This window comes from Rattus norvegicus, chromosome 2 (assembly GCF_036323735.1).
Source record: "Rattus norvegicus strain BN/NHsdMcwi chromosome 2, GRCr8, whole genome shotgun sequence".
NCBI classification, from domain to species: Eukaryota; Metazoa; Chordata; class Mammalia; order Rodentia; family Muridae; genus Rattus; species Rattus norvegicus.
In genome coordinates this window covers 18,687,354-18,696,963 of record NC_086020.1, presented here as the reverse complement: position 1 = coordinate 18,696,963, position 9,610 = coordinate 18,687,354, and the positions used below count along the sequence as shown (strand labels likewise).

General features: G+C 39.7%; 1 pseudogene; it reads left to right on the top strand.

Annotated features, from left to right (window-relative positions):
- The first annotated feature begins 2,342 nt into the window (after positions 1–2,342).
- Dcbld1-ps1 (discoidin, CUB and LCCL domain containing 1, pseudogene 1) lies at positions 2,343–8,378 on the top strand (annotated as a pseudogene).
- Positions 8,379–9,610: the final 1,232 nt, after the last annotated feature.

Sequence of the window (9,610 nt, the reverse complement as noted above, 5' to 3'; positions counted from 1 at the left end):
TATTAATCTTCACAAAGTAAAAAGGTAAAAATGAAAGAGAGAGAGAGAGGGAGAGAGAGAGAGAGAGAGAGAGAGAGAGAGAGAGAGAGAGAGAAATCACGATGTCTAAGTAAACTTTGTTTTCTTTCAGTCAAGCCCAAGGGACACAATTAAAAGGGTACAGGAGATAATCTTAGATGTCAAAGTAGGATTAATTCCTATAAAATCTAGTTTTATCAATACAAATATATATATATATATATATTTTCCTAGAATTACTCTGACAAGAAGATAAGCCAATGTGATACACATAGCTTAGTGGAAACCCCAGGAAAAACATTCAGTAAATTTTAAGAAGTTATATTCAGAATTTTGTGGTATAGCTTTATACATGTATGGAAGGTAAAATCCTTTCATTTCCCTGATGTTTATACATTCATAAGTGTGATATAGCTTCTTGAAGAGCTCTAGCAATGGCTAAAATTTTTATCCTGGTTCCTGACTTTCCAGAACTGGTGTTTTATATGGTCTGGTAAAATTCATTTAATCATTCCTGAATCCAGGTTTCTTGTCAGTGATGTATGGAGTTGTGCTCAACATCTCTATCTTCCTGACCTCTAAGATCATTTCAGTCATACAATAAAAATAGACTTAGTTGTTGAGAAAGTCATAACCCAAACTGAGCAAATGTATCCATCATTCCAGCTGTTCAGTAAGAACATTTTAAATAATTTCTTCTGTCCACATACAAGAGTTTTTAAAAATATGCCCAAACTTATTCTGATTTGCTCACAGATTGGTGCCTTGTCCAATTGTCATTAGAAAGACTTCCTCCCATAGCAGATAGGAGGGATGTGGTCAGGTACAGAGATCCACAGCCAGAAAATATGGGGAGATATTCAGAGACAGAGACTGAGACAGAGAGACAGAGACAGAAACAGAAACAGAGACACAGAAAGAGACAGAGACAAAAGAGAGACAGAGAGAGATAGACAGGCAGAAGGGGGAAGAAATTAATTTGGACATCTCTACTCAATCCCTCCCTTTAAATGGGGGGGCAGCAGGCTGTGAAAGGTATCTTGATTCCTGGTCTAGAAAGGTCAAAGCCCTGGGGACCCTAAGGAATGGTAGAAACTTTCTAATCTCCCAGGCCATCAGGCCCCTATCACATAGCTACAGCCCTATAAAAGATTAAATAAATTAAAGAACCTCAAAAATGTTTATATTGAATATCTCTTCATAGTCTATACATAAACAGCCTAGGTTGCCAATCCTGGAACTGCCCTTCAACCAGTACATATTAAATAATATACATGAGCAAAATGAATACTTCTCTTTGTTTGCGATGCTAATAAACTAGTATATATATATATATATATATATATATATATATATATATATATACTAGTAATATATATATATATTATTGATCACTTGAACTCCTTCTTTCATAAATATTCTTAACTCTCCCAGTATTTCATCAGGAATTGGGGAATACATGAAGTCCCACTCCAAGAAGAGTTAATGGGGTTATTAACAGTTAAGAAGTTAAATAACTTCATTTTATTTGGTGATAATTGCCCATTCTTTAGTAAATAGATCCACCATTCCTTTACAATAAATTTTAATTAAACCCCCAAAAGAACATATAGGTAAATACATTTAAATAAATAATAATGTAAAAAGACATTTAAAAGTAGGCAAAAGTTGTAGAGTTTTGTTGAAGAAAGGAGGAAAGGAAATTATAATAGGGTGATCTGGATCAAATAATTACATATCTGGATGAACTTATTTAGAAAATTAAAAACATTGCTTAAAACTCTAAAAAAAGTTTCTAAAACAGAATGTCATCTCGTAGGTCCAATTAATAGGAGGAAATTTATTTGGTAATTTTTTAAGAAAATATCAATGTGTATCCTATAGAAAAAGTTTAATAAGTGCTATAGACGCTGCTTGTAGATGTTTTAAATGTTGTATCTTCCTATAATTTTGATTTATCATAAAATAAAGTGAAACAGCCACTTCTATCAGCATGTCTTGATTGAACCCAAATGCCTGTGCTAGGTATGTCAGTTTCCTTGGGAGCTAACAAGCAGATAGGAGTAATCAATGTCACAGTGTTGAGAGTTCTAATGCTTTGTTTCATTTTGATTCCCAAAAGCCATGCTTCCAGACCTGAGGGTTCTTTCCCCTAGCTGGGTTTAATTGACAATAAAGAATTGCCATAGAGTCCATGGCTGGGCAAGGAGATGGCAGGACTTTTATATAGCATGGGCAAGAGACCTACAGAGATGGGAGAAGAGAGGAATACCATGAAATGGAGGTAGAGAGATCAGATTTAAGAGCTGCAGAAGAGAAAGGGAATGCTGCCCTATGCGGTGGAGAGTGCCCAAAAGGTAACAGGGCAACAAAGATAAAGTATAGATTTAGAAGGTGTTGAGACAGGAATCCTAGAGGGATTAGGAGTGTGCAGCCATTACGCTAGCAAAGGCATAGCATAATTATCTGGCACGTGTCTTCCATTCACCATTCCAGAGAGCTGTTGGGTGGGGACAGCATGAGCGACTTGCTAGGAGCCAAAATGGTTTGACTAATTTACTGCTACACCACAGTGCTTTTATAGAAGCAGTTTGTTATGATCTTTTACTTTATATGGCTAAAATACTAGTAGTCAGGCTCTGATTTGTGTGTTGGTCATCAATGGCTCCAACACCATGCAATCACATATACCCTAGCATGGCCCTATGCATGATCCACCAAAGTGGGTTGAGTGGGAGCTGCCTCAGTGCTGAACCACAACTCCCATAATATCACTGTATCTGTCCCTCTGTTTCGTATTTGCAAGTATTAACATTATGAAAATTGTTGAATATATTATGTTTCTCTCTCTGTCTCCTCCCCCACCTCTCTCTCTCTCTCTCTCTCTCTCTCTCTCTCTCTCTCTCTCTCTCTCTCTCTCTCTTTCTCTCTGTGTGTGTGTGTGTGCACGCGCGCGTGTGTGTCTGTGTCTGTGTCTGTGTGTTCATTTTGCTTAGTATATTTTGGAAATAAACTTTGCAATGCATCAGAACAAATCAGAGATCAGTCACAAACATGATGCAGGTCTCAGTAGTCAATATATAATACTTATGGGAGAAACAAAAACTGAATAAGACAACAGTGAGCCACTAAGGGAAGATTTCTCATGTCTGATGAGTGAGAGAGAGAGAGAGAGTGAAGCAAAACCAATCCCATTACCAGTAGTTATGCTTCAGTCACTCCAATATCATTCATTTTGCTTTTGTTTCTGATATGCAGAGCCTGTTTGATGAATTCCCTTATGGGGACAGGCAAGTCTTGAGAGAATACATATAAAAAAGTTGTGAAGAGTACATAATTTATTAAACCTAACTCATTATTGGAAGCATTTAGCATACAATTCATTTAATGGGAGTCATTGGTGGGAAAAAGAACTGTTGTTTTGATCTAATCACATAAGCTGCAGCATAATTTTCCTTGTCGGGAACGATTTAGCTCATCTTGAACAACACAAACACTCACACTTGGCTTGCTGCTGGAAAACAAAGCATTGTTTTTTTCATTTATTAATGACAGTCACTTTACATTTTCATTATGTTCTGTAACAAAAAACTGTAAGTTTTCAGTGAAATGGTTGAAAAACTGAATAAAATGTTATAGTGTAAGTTCATACGGACAGAACAGACTTACGGAGAGGTTTCTGCCTATTAACCAAGTTGACTCAAGATTAAATCTCAGCATGATCTCCTACATGAGATCCTGTCTAGAAAGAAAAGAGGAATGAAAATAATCAGAAAGATTGTCCAGTCTGAATCTTCTTCACAAAGAATAAAACAAAATTGTGAAGAAGGGGCTAAGAGGACAAGTTAACCACATGAACCTAGCTTGCTACAAATAGAAGGCAGTCTATCATCAATTACAAAGGATATAAATGCTAGAAGAGGTGATAGTTCAGAGGGATGAGGTGCTCTGGGGAATTTTTTTTAATGTGGAAAAGCCTGCTTCTGTCTGTGACCCTAGGCAGGCTTTGTTTTATATACTATTCTAACTTTTTCAAACCAAATGTAACTGAACTCTTTAATAACTAAATAAATTCAAATGATATGTTGAGATTTATTAACCATTATCCAGTTTAGCCCATGGGAATATTTTTATGTCTAGTTTTTCTCACTGAAAGCATGATTCAGTCTTAAAGCAACTTTCTTTTTGTCTGTAAAAGACAGAGCCCCAGACACAGAAGAGCTGCTCCAAAGGGTCTGTGTCATTTGTTCTGAATACATGGTCATATAACATTACAAATAGAACTCATGTTCAGCTCTGTCAAGAACGTTGAATTATACTTTTCCTCACCTCATTATCACATTTCAGGTTTTCCCATTGGGTAAATGGGAAATGGAGCATAGTTTTACTTTTGTTTTAATTATAATATAAGGATTTTCCCTTCTGCATGCCAGTCACAGGTTTTTATGTTAAGCCACGATGTTGATAGGCAGATAAAGAAAAAATGTGAACCCAGTTGTGTTGTTGAGTAAATGCTGTATATACTCATACCTCTAAAATTTCACCTCTTCTCGTATTTATATCCTGTTGTTTGATGATAGACTGCCTTCTATTCACAGCCTATAAAAGGTATATATGAAATATATACCAGTGTAATGATAAATGCTACAAAATAATCATGATAAAAAAATTTTCAAAAGACGATGGCATGAAACTGACATTCAATGAGTCACATTGATTTCAATGTGATTTTGATGAGTGTCACCTCAGAAAAAATAGTAAAACATATAGAGATAATTAACTAAGGGGGTTTGATCTAGGAACTATGAACTTACAGATTTTCAATAAATTTCCTTGTTGTAATAGTATAATGTGTGTTGTTTTCTTCTAAAACTAATTTATAAGGCTAAAATATAATGCATTATATCTTTTAAAAATGTACATACTTACCGAGAAAAGGATTATTTCTCTCTAGAATTTAAAGTTTTAACAACTACTTAGTGTTGAAGTATATGCTCTTTTTATTATTGAACTCGATTATTGGAAAAATCTAGAAATTAATGTTTTGCTTCCTTCAGAGCTCAGAATGAATAGAGGGCCCCTAGCTATTCCCCCACTCTGACACTTCAAGTGTTTGTGAGGCTCGGCGCTTCCTCTCCCAATGAGGCCAGACAAAACAACCTAACTAAAAGAACATATTCTAAATACAGGCAACAGCTTTTGGGATAGCCTGTGCACCAATTTCTTACCCACATGAAGACCAAGCTACACACCTGCTACATATATGCAGGGAGGCCTTTATTTTCTTTAGTATATATTTTCTTTAGTTGGTGGTTCAGACTCTAAGAGGCCCCAGGATACAGGTTAGGTGACTCTGTTGGTCTTCCTGTGGAGTTCCTACCCAACTCACAGACCCTGCAATCCTTCCTCCTATTCTTCAATAAGAGTCCCCAAGATCCATCCATTGTTTGGCTGTGGGTCTCTGCATCTGTCTGAGTCAGCTCCTTATTGGAGCCTCTCAGAGAACAGCCATGCTAGAACTCCTGTCTGCAAGTTTAACAGTGTCATTAATAATGTCAGGGATTGGTACTTGCCCTTGGGACGGGTCTCTAATTGGACCAGTATTGGTTGGCCATTTCCATCAGTCTCTGCTTCATCCCCATGCCTGCATTTCTTGTAGGCAGGATAAAATTTCATTGAAAGTTTCGTGGGTGTGTTTTTTTCTTTATCGCTCCACTAGAGTTCCTGCCTGAGTACAGGAGGTGGCCTCTTCAGGTTCCATATCCCCAATGTTGGGAGTCACAGCTAAGGTCATCCCCGTTGATTCAACCTCCTCACCCCTGTCAGTAGTTTAAAATTAATGCCATGCTTTAGTCTAAACTAGCGATTTCAGAATCTTTGAGATATTACTGATTGCATAATAATGAATTGATCATTTTTAATTTTAATATTGCATTAAAATTTGTAAAGATGCACCCATGTAAAAAATTTTGTGGATCAAACTTATTGGATATTTTCACATTGACTCAGGAAAAAGAACAAGTCGGTTAACACACACACACACACACACACACACACACACACACACACACACACAGAGTCCTGAACAGAAAAGGTAGGGACCTATTTAAGCTTCCGGTTTTCAGGGGGGTTGGAAACACTGAAGAGGTAGGAGTACGATAGAATTTTGTCTTAGTCAAGGTTTCTATTGCTGTGATATACACCATAACCAAAAAGCAAATTAAGGAGGAAGGGGTATATTGGGTTTATTCTTTCATATCACTGTTCATCATTGAAGGAAATCAGGACAGATACTCACATAGATCTGGAAACTGAAGACAGGAGCTGATGCAGATGCCATGGACGGCTGCTATTTGCTGCCTTACGCCTCATGACTTGCTCAGCCTGCTTTCTATGGAACCCAGAAGAAAGAAGAAAGAAGACCACCAGCCCTGTGATAGACCCACCCACAATGGGCTAGGTTCTCCCCCACTGATCACTAAGAAATTGCCTTACAGACTTGCCTAAAACCCTTACTTTTCTTAATTAAGTACCTTTTTTTGCCTAAAACCCTTACTTTTCTTAATTAAGTACTTTTCTTAATTAAGGTTCCCTCCTCTCAGATGACTTCAGCTTGTGTCAAATAGATATAAAACTATATCCAGCACAAATTTCATATTCAAGTTCATGAAACCTGTAATGCAATGGGCTACTCAAGAGCCCAGATAATTTAGCCATCACTCCAAAGCTGACCACCAAACTGATACGTTGTGGTCCTGGCTGCCTCAGCCTTCATGTCACTTGGATTCATGACCTCCACTGTTTTGTCTCCTCCTGTCTTCCCTGTGTGGCTATGTGAACCCGGAGGTGTTTCTTCTAGCTTCCCATTCTCAGCACTCCTCAAACTCTTGCCCACTGCGATGGCTATGGCATAGTGACCTCTCAGGACATTGGCACAATGACATCTAAGAATTATCCAGGAACTTGCCCCAATTACACTGTGTGTGGGAAAGGTCATCACAGTCCCGAAAGGGAAGAGACTTATTCTGAGGTTGAGATTTGAACACTGATTCCAAGACCTGTGCTTCCGACTATCTCCTCTTCAGCAGTGCAACGGATCAGTATGACCCTATTGTGGGAGTTGGGCTGTTTCCAGAGAACTCTGGCTGAACTCAAAGGAAGCGACTGTTGGCTTCCAGAGTGGATCTCACATTCCTGGCCGGGGCTTTCTGCTAGCCTATTCTAGCAATGATCATCCAGATTTAATAACCTGTTTGGAATGAGGCAGTCATTATTCCAAGGAAAAATACAGCCAGTTCTGCCCAGCTGGTTGTAGAGACATAGCAAGGGACATTTCTGGGAATACAAAAGATGGCTACTGAGATAGCGCTTTATTGTGCAAAGCTGACATCCATGCAGGGATCATCTCAAATGAACTAGGTGGCTACGACAACCTGCTTCAGAGCTTCAGTGCAAAGGGTTAAGTCACTCTGAGGGAATCCTGGCCAATGGTGTGCTCTCCCAACATGGTTCTCTGTCAGAAAGTGATTTCTGTTTACATCCCCAGGAATGACTATAACAACAGTCCCTCCTTCTTACTGGAATGGGGATCTTTGCAATCTGTAGGAAGAGGAAAAAGAAAGGGAATCCACGTGTATCAGTTGAGGCTCAGAGAACAGGCTGTTGGAAGCCGATTAAAGATCCCTTTGCCAGGCATCCGTAGACAGAATTTACCATCAGCTATGACAATGAAAAAGAGATGACACAAAAGTTGGCTTTCATCATTAGTGATATGGCAGATTATCAGCAGCCTTTCATGATTGGCACAGGGACAGTCACGAGAAAGAGTTCTACCCTCCAGTCCATGGACACAGACCGTGAGGAGGCCAGAGTGAACACTGAGGCCAGCGGCCACTATAACTGTCCTCACTGCCGGGGTGCCATGAGTACGCACTGCACTTGATGCACTTGGAATCTGAGAATGCCACACCTTTGTGGAGCGGCACCTGCTGCAAACTCACACCTTCTCCACACAGAGAAGCTACCAAGTCCCCAAATACAGGCCCACTCACAAACACTCCCTTTCCTCGGGAGGCTTTCCTCCAGCTGCAGGAGTCACACAGATTGAAAGCTATCAGAGGCCAACAAGCCCCAAGCCTATGGGTAGTGGCTCTGAGAGGCCTGCTGTCAGGATCTTGTACATCAGAGACCCATCCTCTCAATCATAGATGATTTCCATGGGGAATAATGGTTATTCAGCACCCAGAAATGGTCTTGCGCCCCTCAACCAGATGGCCGTGACTGCTCTTCATGTAGTGTCTCTGAGAGGCCTGCTGTCAGGATCTTGTACATCAGAGACCCATCCTCTCAATCATAGATGACTTCCAGGGGGAATAATGGTTATTCAGCACCCAGAAATGGTCTTGCGCCCCTCAACCAGATGGCCGTGACTGCTCTTCGTGAACCCAATGTGAAAGAAACCTGTTACTGAGAGTCACTGGAAAAAGTGTGCAGACATGCATGTGTGACTCACCAGGATCCTAGGAACAATCTCACTTCCTGTTTACAGAACTACGCAGCTGGTTTTGTTCCGACCTTTGCAGCAGAGCAGATTGGTTTCTGCTGTGCTAGAACAAGGAGTCTTATTTGTCTAACTGTGATGCTGTGCTATAAAATGTGCAATGTGTACAGTTACATTTAACACGAATTAATGCAACAAGGTTTGTGGTGCTTGTTTTCTACACAGGACTTAAGGAGGAAACACAGGATTCACAGAGATGTATAGCCTGTGTTCATATTTCTCAGTGTGTTTGATTATCGACACTGTAAGCAGCAGGTCTGTTTAAAATCCTCGTGGGTTGTGGTGGCTCATTTTCTTTTTGATAAAGTGAAAGCATTTTTACCATTATTTCTCCTGGAAGAAGTGAAATTACTTGAAGCATGTAAAGCACACTGGGGGTGGGTGATGGCCAGCAATGGCAGCCCATGTATGCAAACAAGAATACCACTTCTGCAGCTGCAGCCTGCTTTCTTAGATTTCCCTTGAGAGGAGTAGGGCAGCCTAGTGTCATGGGGGCCTGTGTGGGTACAAGTTGCACCCCAAGGGACCACATTGTCTAAGGATAGGACCTAGCCTACTGCACAATGTTCTTTAGCAAATCTGCCTTTTCAGGGTGCTGAGACTCAAGGCAATCAACCACACTGTCCATCAACATAATGTAATGAAGGAGGTGCAGGACTTGTAGCTCAAGGTAGGAATATCAAGTATTTCTACACCTCAGATTATGAATAGAGCTGAGTCCAGAAGCCCTACTTCCTACAACTTTCTCCAATAGTAATGCATGTCAGTGACTTTCATTGTCCCTGGAAAACAAGTGCTCTTAGAAATGTGTTCTGGCCCCTGTCGAAGCAGAGTTTTTTAAGTAGAGAGCTAGTAACTGCCCTGGTGATTTAAAGAGCAGTTTAACCCTGAGGAGCCCCAATCTCAGCTCTACCTCATGATTCATATTGTTTCTTCCTGAGTTTACTTTGTGAATGAACTGAGTGGGATATAATCTCTTTTTGCCAAAGAAGAAAATGTTTGTGTCTTGTTATTAAAAGAAATCATGGACCA